Here is a 15,129-nt window from a genome sequence, read left to right as displayed (position 1 = left end):
AGCGCTATGCTAAACCTTCCAGAGAGATAGGTCTTTCCTTTTCTTGGGAAGCAGGCTAAACAAGCTTTTGATGTTACCCATGATAATGGGGAAATTCTTTGCATTTGACTTAGATTCCTTCTGATGTAGTTTAAGCCATTTCCTCCTATTTTGCATTCCTGAAGACATATCAAAATTTACTAAAGTAACAACATGTTCTAAGCTCCTTAAGAAATAGAGATATAACTTAATTACTAGTATAAAGGAACTATTTAGAAAAACTGCCAGGTAATAAATTAAAGCTTCCTAACATCAGCACGTCACATTTGTCTGGCAATGACAATCTCCAAGGAAAAATACTTGATTTTACCAATAATCTGGGGAAAGAGCACTGTGATCTCACTACTGTACCTGATACTGCTCTCTTCATATCAAAGGCAAAAGTGGCTGATGATCAATCAGGGCCAGGGTTAAATCTGGCAGTGCAGAGAAGGCCTCACAAAACAAAGCCTCCTCGGTTCCCAAAATAGCCTGCAACTGTTGCCAGCAGCAAGTGCCAGCTTTCAGAGCTGACCTTGCTGTTGTGTCTCAGAATATCACGAATACTACCTGCCTTGGCCTCAGAACAACTCTTCCCCATAAAACCCAGCTCCAGGTGTCTGGGCATATGTTACACTAGAAGCTGGGCTTAGTGCAGCCTAACACCTACTTGTTTGGATTTTTCAGCCCACGCTTTCCTTGATTTCAACAAATCATGTGGACAAAATTGTTGAGGGAGTATATCAAAAAACACTACCGAAAGAGTAAAAAGGCAGTCCATAGAGTGGGAGAAAATTATTTGCAAATCAGTGCTCACTTCGGCAGTACATATACTACAATTGGAACAATACAGAGATTGGCATGGCCCCTACGTAAGGATGACAAGCAAATTCATGAAGCATTCCATATTTTTATAAGCAAAAATATATGTATGTAATAAATTTTTTATATTTGCAAATCATATATCTATTAAGGGATTAATAGCCAGAATATATCAAGAAATCCTAAAACTCAACAACAAAAAATAAACAACCAGATTCAAATATGGGCAAAAAAGATTTGAATGGACACGTCTCCAAAGATATACAAATGGCCAATGAGCACATGAAAAAATGCTCAATGTCACTAATTATTAGGGAAATAAAAATCAAAACTACAATGAGATAGCACCTTATACCTATTAGGATGGCTATTATCAAAAAAACAAAATAAGTCTGTAGTCCCAGTTATTTGCGAGGCTAAGGAGGGAGGATCGCTTGAGCCCAGGTGATCGAGGCTGCAGTGAGCTATGATAGCACCACTGCACTCAAGCCTGGGCAACATGCAAGACCTGTCTCTAAAAATAAATAATAAAATATAAAAATAAAATTTTAGCATGCAAGGAAATATTTTTAAAGTGCTGGCTGGGCACGATGGGTCACACCTGTAATCTCAGCACTTTGGGAGGCCGAGGTGGGTGGATCATGAGATCAGGAGATTGAGACCATCCTAGCCAACATGGTGAAACCCCATCTCTACTAAAATACAAAAAATTAGCTGGGCGTGGTGGTGTGTGCCTGTAGTCCCAGCTACTTGGGAGGCTGAGGCAGGGGAATCGCTTGAACCCAGGAGGCGGAGGTTGCAGTGAGCCAAGATCGCGCCACTACTCTCCAGCCTGGTGACAGAGGAAGACTCCATCTCAAAAAAAAAAAAAAAAAAAAGTGTTGGCAAGGAATTAAAATCCTTGTGCACTGCTCAGGGGAATGTAAAATGGTATAGCCTCTATGGAAAACAGTATGGAAGTTCCTCAAAAAATTAAAAATAGACTTACCATTTCTATTTTCTATTCAAAAATAGGATTCTTCTGGGTATATACTCAAAATAATTGATGCCTGTCGTAATGGCTCATGCCTGTAATCCTAGCACTTCGGTAGGTTGAGGCGAGTGGACTGCCTGATCTCAGGAGTTCAAGACCAGCCTGGGCAACGTGGCGAAACTTTGTCTCTACTGAAAATACAAAACATTAGCCATGTGTGGTGGCATGCGCCTGTAATCCCAGCTACTCAGGAGGCTGAGGCACAAGAATTGCTTGATCCCAGGAGGTAGAGGTTCCAGTGAGCAGAGACTGTACTCCAGCCTGGGGGACAGAACGAGACTCTGTCTCAAAAAAAAAAAAAAAAAGAAAGAAATAATAATAGTCATAATTGAAAGCAGGATCTCTCAAAGAGGTATGTGTACACCCATGTTCACAGCAGCCTTATTCACAACAGCTACAATGTGGAAGAAACTGAAGAGCCCATTGATGGGTGAATGGATAAGTAAAATATGGTATATACATATAATGTATATATATACCAGAGGGAGTACGGCCCTGATAACACCTTGATTTTAAACTTCTGGCCTCCAGAACTGTGGAAGAATGATTGAATAATTTTGTTTTAGGCCACCAAGTTTGTATTAATTTGCTGCAGAAGCCACAGGAAACTAATAAACTTGCCATAGAATAGGGAATCAGGACCTAGAGAGTCTGCCATATCCTCAATCCTTACTAATAACTGAAAATCACAGCTGTAACTGATCCCTTCTTTGACAGATGAAAAGTGATCAATAAATTTATCATACAACTTTTTAAAAGACAACTACATTAAGTAGAAAGTTTTAGAAACTGTTTAACCAATCTCTGGCTCAAATAGCAAAACCCTGAAAGAACTAATCATGGTTCTCACATGAGGCATTTTACTGAAGGTATTCTGGCTGAGGACTGAAACTGGGATAGAAATACTGATTGATGAGGTCCCTGTGAAACCCAACATTTCTAAGTTCAAAGTCCCCTTGTCCCAACTAGGCGGCCAAGAAGTCATATGCCAAGAAATTATACAGCTGTCCCTCAGTATCCATAGAGAACTGGTTGCAAGACTCCCTGTAGATACCAAAATCCACTGAGGGTCAAGTTCCTTAAATAAAATGGTATAGTATTCGCATATAACCTATGCACGTCCTTTCAAATACTTTATATCATCTCTAGATTACCCAAAATGCCTAAAATAATGTAAATACTACGTAAATAGTCATTATACTATACTGTTTTTGTTTGTATTATTTTTATTAATATTAAATTTTTATTTTTTATTTTTCCCAAATATTTTCAATCTGCAGTTGGTTGAATCCATGGATGCAGAATCCACAGATACAGACGGCCAGTGGTACAAATAAATTAAAGGTGATAAAGGACTCAGTAAATCTGGCAATCTCCACCATCGGATCTTCACTACATGAAGGCTTTAACCTATTAGTAGTTAAGATTGACTGATCCAGAGCTTCAGTCAGTCCTTCCAAGTACCTGTCTCTTCATTCCAATCATGATATAATATAACTATTGCTTAAGTAGGAATCATCACAGCAGTCTGCTCCAATATGACAGGTGACCCCAGCAACTGTCTGCACTGTGTGAAAGACTCATAACCCCATTGGCAGAGACAGTTTGGCTCTCAAATGATGAGAACTATATCTGATTATGTACTCAGTGATCAGGCAGGCTCTGGACACAGAACTGTACCCTGTCAAGAGAGACAGCCAAGAGAGCAGAAGTAAAGAATTTTCCATGAAGTGTCATACTGATTAAGATTTTGTTCTCAGTAAACTGGCATATTACCTCAAGACTGCAAATGCTTACAAGTTGGGACCAAAGAACATCTTCCTTCAAGTAAGAGCAAGCATCATATTGCCTAAGGGTTAACAGTACTTACGTGTCAAAAATGTGTTCATTTTGGATTCTAACAAGCACTTCGCTTCAAATAACTTTTCCCTCAATCTTCTCTATTCCCCATGCTTTTATTCACCTAAATGAAGAAAAACTCATTCGGCTGTCTTACAATTTGGCAACTTTTGCACTATGGTTATACATGTCTGATCTCTTATAATCAAATCATGTTTTTTTGAAAGTTGAGGAGAAAGAAGATGAAGAATGAGATCAGAAAATGAAATCTGCATTTTCTCAAAGCTCATGAGTGATCTTCAAACAGAAGTTGTATGTTCCAGTCTCCAAATCTCTACTTTGTTACTCACTGATAATTATAATTTTGAGGAATAAATGTGGCCTACTAATTGTGATAAAAATCCCAAGTATGACTTTCTTTCAGATCAAAGGTGAGATAGCTGAGTAACTCTGACACTTGAATATAAGAAAGTCCTGTTGAAATTGCCTTCTTACAAATTCTGCACATAAGAGCTAAGACACACTAAGTAATGGAATGATACACCTTTACAGACTTGATCAAAGACATTCCTTGGAAAAAGTCTATTATAACAAAGCAGTAAAGGAAAAAAAGAATATGGAAGCTGGAGAGATAAGCATTAGGACTTTTCATGTTACAGATAAGAAACTCAGCCTTGGAAAAGTTAAATGATTCTTATTTAAGGTCATATATTCAGTCACAGAACCACCTAAATGCTTTCTACCTACCAATTTAGAGGTGATCGAAATAGAGTTCATGGCCAGGGTCAAGAAACTACTTGCTTCATGGAACATTTTCAATGCTTAATATCATCTCCCTAAAAATAGCTTTATTTCAGTATATACAGTGTTAACTGATATTAGTCTACACCTCCAAAAATTTTATATGAGAAATGTGGCCAATTGGTCAATTTAGGTTGGTTACTCCTAACTAGATTAAATGCAAAACACAAAGATCTCATTAAATTGCTTTGGTTACCACTCTGTTTATTAGCATGAGTCTGGATTAGAAACCTCCTTCCTATCTTGGCTACCTGTCTTAATCACAGCCCCCCAATGGTCTACCCTGCTGCCAAGTTGACATGTACAGTAAATTGTTGTCCCATGGAGAGGGATTTTTCTATTTAACTCCAGATCACTCTGTGCCCATAAACAAGTATTTCACAAGCCACAAGAGCACAGCCTGAAAGCTACGGCATGGGCAATGCTCCATAGCTATTAAGTAAGTCCAGGGAAAAGAAGGAAGGCAATTCTGGGATCTGAGTTGAGTAAGGAGTGAATGCCACAAAGAAATTACAGGCAGTTTAAATCTGCAGAAAGTATAAATCAGCACACCAAATATTATCCCTAAAAGGAGATATTAAATAAAAGGTTATTATTTTTCCCAGCATATTTTCATTGAGTTTTATATAGTCAAAGCTAATATTATTAGTCCATAACACTTATTGTCATGTCCTCCCAGAGGTAGAGTACTACATGGTAGAAGACATGAGAGAAAGCAGTTAAATAACCCTACGCAGTACAGTATATAGTTAAGAGCACAGACTATGAAGTAAGACTTCCTGAGTTCAAATCCCAGGTCTACCAGTTAAGTAGTTTTGTGTTCTCGGAACAAGTTATTTCGTCTGCTTCGGGTTCCTCATCTGTTAAATTATCATACCAATCATAAGAACTACTTCATGGGGTTACAATTAGGATTAAATGAGCTAATGTACATAAAAACACTTCGTGCCTGGCACACAGTTAAATGTTATGTGTTAGCTGCTATTATTATATTACCCTTGTATAACCTCCAGAGTTAACAAGGGACCCTCCTTTCTACACAAGAGCAAAAACGATATACTTAAACATAAATATAGTTCTACATAAGTAATGTTATACTTAAATATAAATATGAGCTCTATGTAAGTTCCTGTACATGTAAACAAATCACAGTCAGGTTTCATTCATAAGAGATGAAAGTTAATTAAAGCTAGGATTAGAGGAAAGGAAAAACAATGGGCCAGGGCTCCTATAGCTGACTCCTATAGCTGGTAAAGGAAGTTGAGGGGCTTTGGACTGCATTTTACCATAACAGAGTCACTGGCTGCTGAGGGTCCATCAAGTCTAATAGTTAGCACAAGCAGAAAATCTAAGAAGATAAAGTTCTGGATCTGACACTGACTCACATTACCAAAGAACAGGTTAAGAATTTGTCCCAGTAATCAGTGTTCCCTGACTGTAATGTGCATTTCCATTTATTCACATAACAAATATTTACTAAGGCCTGTACTATGCCAGACATGGTCCTCAGGTGGAGATGCAGTAATAAAAAATGATTAAGACTTTACCATTTAGTGGTGGAAAGAGACATGTAAATGATACAATGCAACAGAAATAATCACTAATATAAAATGAGAGATAAGTACAAAGTGTTGTAGTACAGAGTACGAAGTTGCTAACTTGGTCCAGGAGTGACAGGAAAAATCTCCCAGTATAAACATTATTTGGGCTGGGTGCGGTGGCTCACGCCTGTAATCCCAGCACTTTGGGAGGCCAAGGTGGGCAGATCATAAGGTCAGGAGATCGAGACCATCCTGGCTAACACAGCGAAACCCAGTCTCTACTAAAAAAATACAAAAAATTAGTCGGGTGTGGTGACACACGCCTGTAGTCCCAGCTACTCAGGAGGCTGAGGCAGGAGAACCACTTGAAGCTGGGAGGTGGAGTTGCAGTGAGCCAAGACGCACCACTGTACTCCAGCCTGGGCGACACAGTGAGACTCCATCTCAAAAAAATAATAATAAAAATTTTAAAAATAAAAATAAAAATAATTATTTAATTGAGTTATAAAGAAGAAAGAGAACACTGAAACAGCAGCAAATGAAGAGATCTGAAGCAAAAAGAATAACATAGGCAAAGGTCTGGAGGAGAGAGAAAATGTCCATTTTTTGGAATAGTGAGAATTCTATGCATGCATAGACTAAGAAAGGGGTGGGGACATGCATAGAAATTTAAGTAGGGCTTCATTTGCCATACTGAGAAATTGGAACTTTACCTCATAGGCTAATGGAAAATAGAGGGAATTGTGGCTGGTAGGGTACGTTGACAGTCATGAAGGTCCCTATATCCCATCCATGATAAAGAGTTTCACTCACCTTTATCCTGAAGACAACAGGGAGGTATTGAGGTTTTTAAACCAGAGAGTGATACTATCAGAATTGTATCTTAGAATGATAATTACAGTGGGAATATGAAGATTGAACCACTGGGAGGGAAAACTCATGAGAGACACCAGTGAGGAAATTGTAATCCAGGCTAGAGAGGATGAGGTCTTGAAGTAAGGTACTGGCAGCGAAGACATTGGGGAGGACATGGATTTGAGAAGTACCCCTGAGGTAGAATGAACTGAACGGGGTCACTTATTAGAATGTCAGTGGTGAGAAAGGATAACATGGAGATTGTTAAGAGCTTAGGACTGTGGGTGAATTGTGACACCACTTAGACAAAACAGGGAATATAAGGAAGTCTTAGAAGTCTTTTCTGTTTCTGATTCCCAACTAGTGCTAATTTCTCTTACAGCCTAAGTGACTTACACTCAGGAACTATATTTGAGGAGCAAACTAACAAGTACCGTTGCCCTTTCCATATTAAATAATCCTAAAGTGAGCCTAGAGAAATCAGTGCCAACCAGCCCAGCCTCACAGCTGTTCCCTGCCCCACAGCAAAGTCCTGGTTGGGTCAGTGTCATGAATACCATGGCATGGGCCTGGCAAGGAATTACTGTACAGCAGCCCACACAACAGGGGAATTGAGGTTACAGTATAAGGTCTCTGCTACAGCTGAAATCTCTTTAAAGGCACGTGTTAGTGATAACAATGGTAACTTTACAACTCAAGAGGACACCCCCAATTTCTTCTCGAAAATTGAAATCTTTGGAATAGAAAATGAGTTGGTAAATCAAAAATAGACTGTTTGGCCCATATGGTATTTTAAAATTAAAGATTTTTTTGCACACAAAAATTCTATATTTGAAACTCCTTTTAAAAAATTAGATTACCTTACAACACTGGGGCCAGATTCCCACAAAGCAACAACTGGTTGGAGTTGAGTGGCAGCCGCCTTCTTTAGGCAGAACATGCATTTCTCAGTGCCCTAGGCCCCATCTCTCTCTACTGTGCTATACCAAGCCTGCTTTATTAATTTATATTACCTGCCCATCCCCTTTACTTATTTTCCCAAAAAATTTATTATGAAGATGTTCAAACACAGAAAAGTTGAAAGAAGTTCACAGTGACCCACCCAACCGCATATACCCACACAAGCTATCGTCCACCATTAATGTTGTACTTGCTTTGTCATGTATGCATCCCTTCATCCATTCATCACATTTCAGACATTAGTAATAATTTCTCCAAATACTTCACTATAAACTAGAGTTCAATACCTCTTTACAGTATTATTTTTCTTTTGAAGTAAAATTTACATATAGTAAAAAGCATAAATATTAAGTATACATTCATTAAATTTTGACAAATGTCTGTATATGTTACCTCTCATTGTAGGTGTTTGAGTTGCATCTCTCAGGCATCTGACTCCTTGGACAGAGAATTGTTTTTCTACATTGCTCTGACCTAAGCATTGTCTGAGGCCAAGGAAATGCTGGCTATGAGCAGAAACATAGTTGACCTCTCTTAAAGCTGTACCTTGTTTCTGCTAGGCCTTAACAGTCCAAATCTGGGTATAATCAATTTTGGATATCTGATAATGTAAATTCACTATTGAGGCTGAAAACAGAAGACACACTAGAGATTAAGACTTTAGAAATCTAAATAACTTGTTTTTTTTCCTGAAAGCATCAAGCACAATGATACAACAAAACATGGCCTATAGTTCAAACTTCAGACTGCTACGTCCTAGAAGAAGGGAAGTAGAATGAAAAATACAAACCAATAAATAACACAAACATCCCTTGAGGTCACAAATAGAAGAGTTAGATTCCACTCTCCCTGACTAGCTTAGTGGTAGTACCAAGGTAACAAGAAAAGCTTCTGTGATTTGGTTGGTAAGAGAAGGCATTCCTAAGCCAAGGAAAATATCAGGAATAGCAGAAAGGTAGAAACCTCATGTTCCAAAAGTAGAATATGGACAGGTAAAAACCTGAAAGGGACTCAAGATTCACTGTTAAGGCAAAGGCTTTCCACACAGCCTGGCAAAGCAATGGCATCCCTTTATGGAAATGAAAATGAGAAACACCCCCTGTCTCCTTTGACAGTAAATGCTTACTTATCTGCAATCAAATCCCAGCCTGCTGGAGCACTTCGCTGGCAGGGTGCTCAGACTTAGGTGAAGCTTGCCAAGACAGAAAATTTCAGATGCTCCCGCAGAGGCACCAAAGGTTAAGGAAAGAGTGTGTGTTACCTTGCTTTCAATCTGTCTCAAATGTCTCATTTATAGAGTGTCCTCAAGCCCAAACTCTGAACAACTGTGTATGTAGGACAGAAGTAGAGGAGAAATTTCAGAACAGAATGGAAGATGTTATAAGATGCTGTACAGGCAAAAGAGTCTGACTTTAATGTCACAGCCCATCCTAATCTTTCCACAGCTAAGTTTCCTAGCTATACAAGAGAAACACCAAATTTAACCTTTTTTTAATTTCAGGGTTGATGTGAGGACACAAGATGACAAATAAGAAAAGAGACTTTTAAAAAGATAACTAGTACATAACTCCAAGTATTGCTATTAACGTATGATATTCTTCGTGTTAATTAATAAAACAAAATATACTGTGAGGCAGTAGAGTGCACTGATTTAGAGCAAACTTTCTCTGTAAAGAGCCAAATAGAAAGTATTTTATTTGAGAGAACAAGGTGAATGAATTGCTTGAGGCCAGGAGTTCAAGACCAGCCTGAGCAACATGGCGAGAACCTGTATCTACAAAAAAAAAAAATAAAATTTAAAATTAACCAGGCATGGTGGTGCATAACTGTAGTCCTAGCTACTCAGGAGGCTGAGATGAAAAAATTGCTTAAACCCAGGAGGTCAAAACTGCGGTGAAGTATGATTGTGCCATTATACTCCAGCATGGGTGACAGAGCCTGACCCTGTCTCTAAAAAAACAAGAAGAAAAAAGAGAAAAAAGAAAGAAGTACTTTATGCTTTGCAGATCATAGTCTCTTGCAAACATTCAACTCTGTCATTATAATTTAAAAGCAGCTATAGATAGTACTAAACCAATGACTATAGCTAGGTTCCAGTAAAATTTCATGGATACTAAAAATCTGAATTTCATATAAGTTTCACATATCACAAAATATTTTACTTCTTTTTCAGCTAATTAAAAATGCAAAACTATTTTTGGCTTATAGGTTGTACAAAAACAAGCAGTGAGCAGGATTTGGCCCATGAGCTATAGTTTGCTGACCCCAATTTAGTGCATTGGCCAGAAAGTTTGAATTCAAATGTCAGCTGTGGAACTTAATAGCTATAAGACCTTGTATTAGTTACTTAACTTCTTTCTGCCTCAGTTACCCCATCTATAAAATGGAAATAACAGTAGTATTTATTTCTCAGTATTATTATGAAGATTACATAACTTTGTACGGGCACAGTAGTTGGAACAGTGTCTGGCACAACTTAACTGCTCATGCATATTGCTGTTAGCTATTATAAACCATTTCCATAACAATCTCTAACAATTCTGCAAGTGTGCCACACTCACATGCTGTTTCCTCTGCCTGGAATGCATTTTCCTGCTTAGAGCTTCTACGTGGTCTGAAAGACTTAGTTTAAACATTACCTTCTCTATGAAGCCTGCCTTGATTATTCTTCTCATCCTAGCAGATACTAGCCACTACCACCAGTTTCCCATTACCTATTGTAGTATATTGGATTTTATTGTAGTTATCTTTGATAGGTCAAATTCTCAGCAAGACTCCTTGTAAGTATGTAAGTAGTATGACTTACTAATTGTATCCCCAGAGCCCAGAATAGTGCTCTACACACACAAAGAATGTATTTGCTTAATGATATTAACAATACAGAAAACAAGCTAATACATTAATAATGAGGATAGAAATCTCCTAGTTATGTGCCATAAAAAGGAACAAAATCATGTCCTTTCCAGCAGCATGGATGCAGCTGGAAGCCATCATCCTAAGTAAATTAACACAGGAACAGAAAACCAAATTCTCCATGTTCTCACTTATAAGTGCGAGCTAAACATTGGGTATTCATGGGCATAAAGATGGCAACAGTAGACACTGGGGACTACTAGAGTAGGGAGGGAGGGAGAGAGAAAGGGAGAGGGGCCAGGGATGAAAAACTAACTGTTGGGTACTATACTCACTAACTGGGTGATGGGATCAGTCATATCCCAAACTTCAGCATCACACGGTATACTCATGTAACAAACTTGTACATGTACCCCCTGAATCTAAAGTTGAAATTATAAAAAATAAATGAAATAAGATCTTTTTAACCCATCATCAAGGAAAAACACATCGGCCGAGCACAGTGGCTCACACCTGTAATCCCAGCACTTTGGGAGGCCGAGTTGGGCGAATCACGAGGTCAGGACATCGAGACCATCCTGGCTAACACGGTGAAATCCCATCTCTACTAAAAATACAAAAAATTAGCCGGGCACGGTGGTGGGTGTCTATAGTCCCAGCGACTCAGGAGGCTGAGGCAGGAGAATGGCTTGAACCCAGGAGGCAGAGCTTGTAGTGAGCCAAGATCGCGCCATTGCACTCCAGCCTGGGTGAAAGAGCTAGACTCCATCTCAAAAAAAAAAAAAAAGAAAGAAATCAGGCCAGGTGCGGTGGCTCACACCTGTAATCCCAGCATTTTAGGAAGGCAAGGAGGGAGGATTGTTTGAGACCAGCTTGGACAACAAAATGAGACCTCGTCTCTACAAAAAATTAAAAAATTCTCTGGGCACGCTAACACATGCCTGTGGCCCCAGCTACACAGGAGGCTAAGGCAGAGGGATCGCTTAGTCCCAGGAGAACAAGGCTGCAGTAAGCCATGTATGCACCACTACACTCCAGCCGTAGGTGACAGAGCGAGACCCTTTCAAAAGAAAAGAAAACAAAAGAAAAGAAAAGAAATCTCCTAGTTATATGACAAATGTGAATATAATTAAATATGAAAATAATTTCTAATATCCTATTTTGAGTAAAATTGACCATGTTAATATCCATCCCCAGGCATATCCAGTGAGCATCCAGAGTTTGTCTTGGTACTATTATTAGTTGGTAGCAGATATCTTAGAATCCACACACTGATCATCACAACACTTTAGAGATTAGCTTTTAGAGATTCAAAAGCTCATCTCCCACCTGAATTTACAAAAAAAAAAATCTGTGTTTAGTAGTGAGGGGAAAAGGAAATAAAATAATGAAATGTGAAATTTCTACCAATATAACAATGTATATAGCGAAAAGCAAGAAGTTAACAGAATGAAAGCCCTTTTCTGAGTCTGCTCTTAAACTCTTAAGGAAACAGTTAATCATCAAAAGGCTTCACCAAGGCCACTGAGAGAAGTATGCTTTCTCAGCTAGTCAGGATTCTAACTAAAACAGAGTTACTTGGGCAACCTAAGACATTACCCTTGCCACTCTCAACCTGCCAAGGGTGTTGTGCCCCTTTGCTTAGACTTCTGCCAGGCAAGCTATGATACTGTGCCCAAATGATCCTGTGCCAGACACAGCAATCCCTCTGACAGAAGGTTCCTTGTGTCTACTAATTCTAGGCTAACCAGCATGCCTGGCATACTGTCTCTGAAAAAAATCAAAGCTGTTTTGGGAGAACGGGTTAAAGGAGGAAGGGAACTCCAACAACTAAATAGTGAATATCTTCCAAAAGGCAATTTAATATCATCAAAATCAATATAATGCTATAATAACGAAGAGAGTCCAGTGAAGATTCAGATCGCAGCCCCTAGGTGACACTAACATGGCAGTGAAGATGAAGTAGGAGCTTTCCATTTTCTAAGTTTTCTAAGTTAATGTCACATATGTAAAAATCCCAGCTGTTTGCTGTGGAAATAATGACATCAGAATCAGTTTGTCCTTGGGTTTTTGGTTTTGCTTCTTTTGTTTCCAACGTGTGTGTGCATGTGTGTGTAATACACTGGCTGAGAATTATCCATTTTTCCAGAGGTCTATTTCCCTCTTGCAGAGCATGAGATCATATACTATGAGAATCTGCCAAATTTAAGGAATTTGGCAAACTGTCGCCTAAAAAAATCAAACATATAGAAAATACTTTTTAGCTGGGTGTGGTAGCGCACGCCTGTAGTCCCAGCTACTCGGGAGGCTGAGGTGGGAGAATCTCTTGAATCCGGGAGGTGGAGGTTGCAGTGAGCCAAGATTGCGCCACTGCACTCCAGCCTGGGCAACAGGGCAAGACTCCATCTCAAAAGTAAAAAAGAAAATATTTATGTTAGGACTATGCTGTATTCTTGCCAATGCCATTGTTATTACTACTACCATTGTTATCATGATTTTCTTCGGTGCCAGAAAATACCTTCATGTATAGTATTTAATTATCGCTGAATTTGAACATTCTCATAATTGCTAACTCATGGGATAGTAACTTTAGACACACTATTATCAACAATTTTTTTCTTCCAACATATTGTTTTAATATATCTGATTAAAAGGATTGGGTTTTCTTATATTTTAGAGCTAGATTAATTTCAATGGAATAATATAAGTTATAATGCCATCCTTTCTTCCAAAAAATTCAAATTTTAAATATATCCCCATGTGTCTTCCCAAAAGTCCTCTAAGGAAGGGAGAGGTTGAGGAATATCATAATACTGGTGACAGCAGCCAATATTTTTCTGGTCTATTTGAAGCTGGGCATGTGGACAAGACCTGGCAAGAGAGTAGTGTGAAAAGACAGCCTACCACAAAGCTATGAGAAATTCTAGCATTTAAAAACCATGTAGGAAAGGATAAGCAAGCAAAGGTGGTATAACCAGAGAAGAGAAAAGAAAAAGAAATTTGTCATGGAAGCCATAGGATGAAAGGGTTTCAAGAAAGAGAGAGTGGTTGATGTTGCTAACAGTCAAGTAAGCTAAAGAAAGGAAATGTCAGAATTAGTAATGTAAAGGTCATGAAGGACCTGAGCTTGAAGTGTTTCAGTACAGTAATGGGGCAAGAGCAAGATAAGAATGGAATGAAGAGTGAAAGGAAATGAGAGCATTGATAAGTCTTGAAAAATGTGGCTAAGAAAGGGAGGAAAGAGACAGAGTGATATATGGAGGCCAGGAAGGGGTCATAAAATGTTGTTGTTGTAAAATGAAAGAGGCTTGAGCATGTTTAATTACATTTGGAAGCATTCACACGAAAAGAAAAGGTTGGCAAATAAGGTTGGATAGCATGAGTTTAAAGAGAAAGGCTCCAAAACAAAGACAGAAGGATTAGCCTTAAATGGGAAAAACTCTCCACTGCAATAGGAGGGAAGGAAAAGAGAATGCCTCAGACATAGGTAGAGTGGTTTAGAGATAAAATTTGAGCCTGGGCAACATGGTGAAACCCCATCTCTACAAAATATACAAAAATTAGCCAGGCATGATAGCACGCACCTATAGTCCCAGCTACTTGAGAGGGTGAGGTGAGAGGATCACTTGAGCCCCAAAGGCATCGCTTGCAGTGAGCCTAGCCTTGCAGTGTGACACTGCACTTCAGCCTGAGTGACAAAGACAGACCTTGTCTCAAAAAAAAAAAAAAAAAAAAAAAATAACAAATAAGAAATTCCCATCTAATTTCTCTGTTTTCTATCCTATCTATGAAGTAGCAGTAATCACAGTAGTAACAGAGGTAGTGGTAGGAGCAATAATATAAGTTAATATTTATTAAGGGCTTACTATATATGGGTGAAACACTGCCCCATATATGTTAATTCATTAAATCCTCCTAGCAAGCTAATAAGATAAATATTACTATTATTATCATCATCATCATTTTTAGAAGATTAAGGAACATGCCCAAGGTCACATGGCTAAAAACTAACGAGCCAGCATTCAAATCCAATCAGTCTAGCTCCAGAGCATAATTCTGAACCATTTTATTATACCAATTCTAAATTTAACAACCTACAGGGCAGTAGAGACTTTCACAAGTCTCATGTTAAAGTACTTGTTAAAAGGGTTTTTTTGGTGCAGTGATAAAGACAAAAGCCAGATCAGAGTGGTTGTGGAGTAGGAAGCAAAGCAGTAGGAGGTGATATCGACTGTTAAGAAAAAGGGAGGAAGTAGAATGGTCAGAAGGGTGAAAAGCATACAGAAGAATGACATGACCATTCCAGAGAAATGAGTGAGTTGGCCAGGGACACACGACTGGGTTTCCACACAATGGAAAGGATCTATTTGAATTTGGTGACCATGATGGTCACCAAGTTCAAATAGA

At 38.6% G+C, this 15,129-nt stretch overlaps 1 protein-coding gene and 1 non-coding gene across 46 annotated transcripts in view; one reads left to right on the top strand and one right to left on the bottom strand.

The window, feature by feature from the left end:
- PPP1R12B (protein phosphatase 1 regulatory subunit 12B) overlaps positions 1 to 15,129 on the bottom strand; it is a 247,708-nt gene that overhangs the window by 186,168 nt on the left and 46,411 nt on the right. The gene's annotated exons all lie outside the window — the stretch shown is intronic.
- Positions 828 to 931, top strand: LOC114674861 (U6 spliceosomal RNA). Its single transcript, XR_003725943.1, has one exon. It is a non-coding gene; the product is annotated as a U6 spliceosomal RNA (small nuclear RNA).

The sequence above is a fragment of the Macaca mulatta genome, chromosome 1 (genome assembly GCF_049350105.2).
Source record: "Macaca mulatta isolate MMU2019108-1 chromosome 1, T2T-MMU8v2.0, whole genome shotgun sequence".
Taxonomy (NCBI): domain Eukaryota; kingdom Metazoa; phylum Chordata; class Mammalia; order Primates; family Cercopithecidae; genus Macaca; species Macaca mulatta.
Note: the sequence above shows the minus strand (reverse complement) of the source record. Positions and strands in the feature narration are given on the sequence as shown.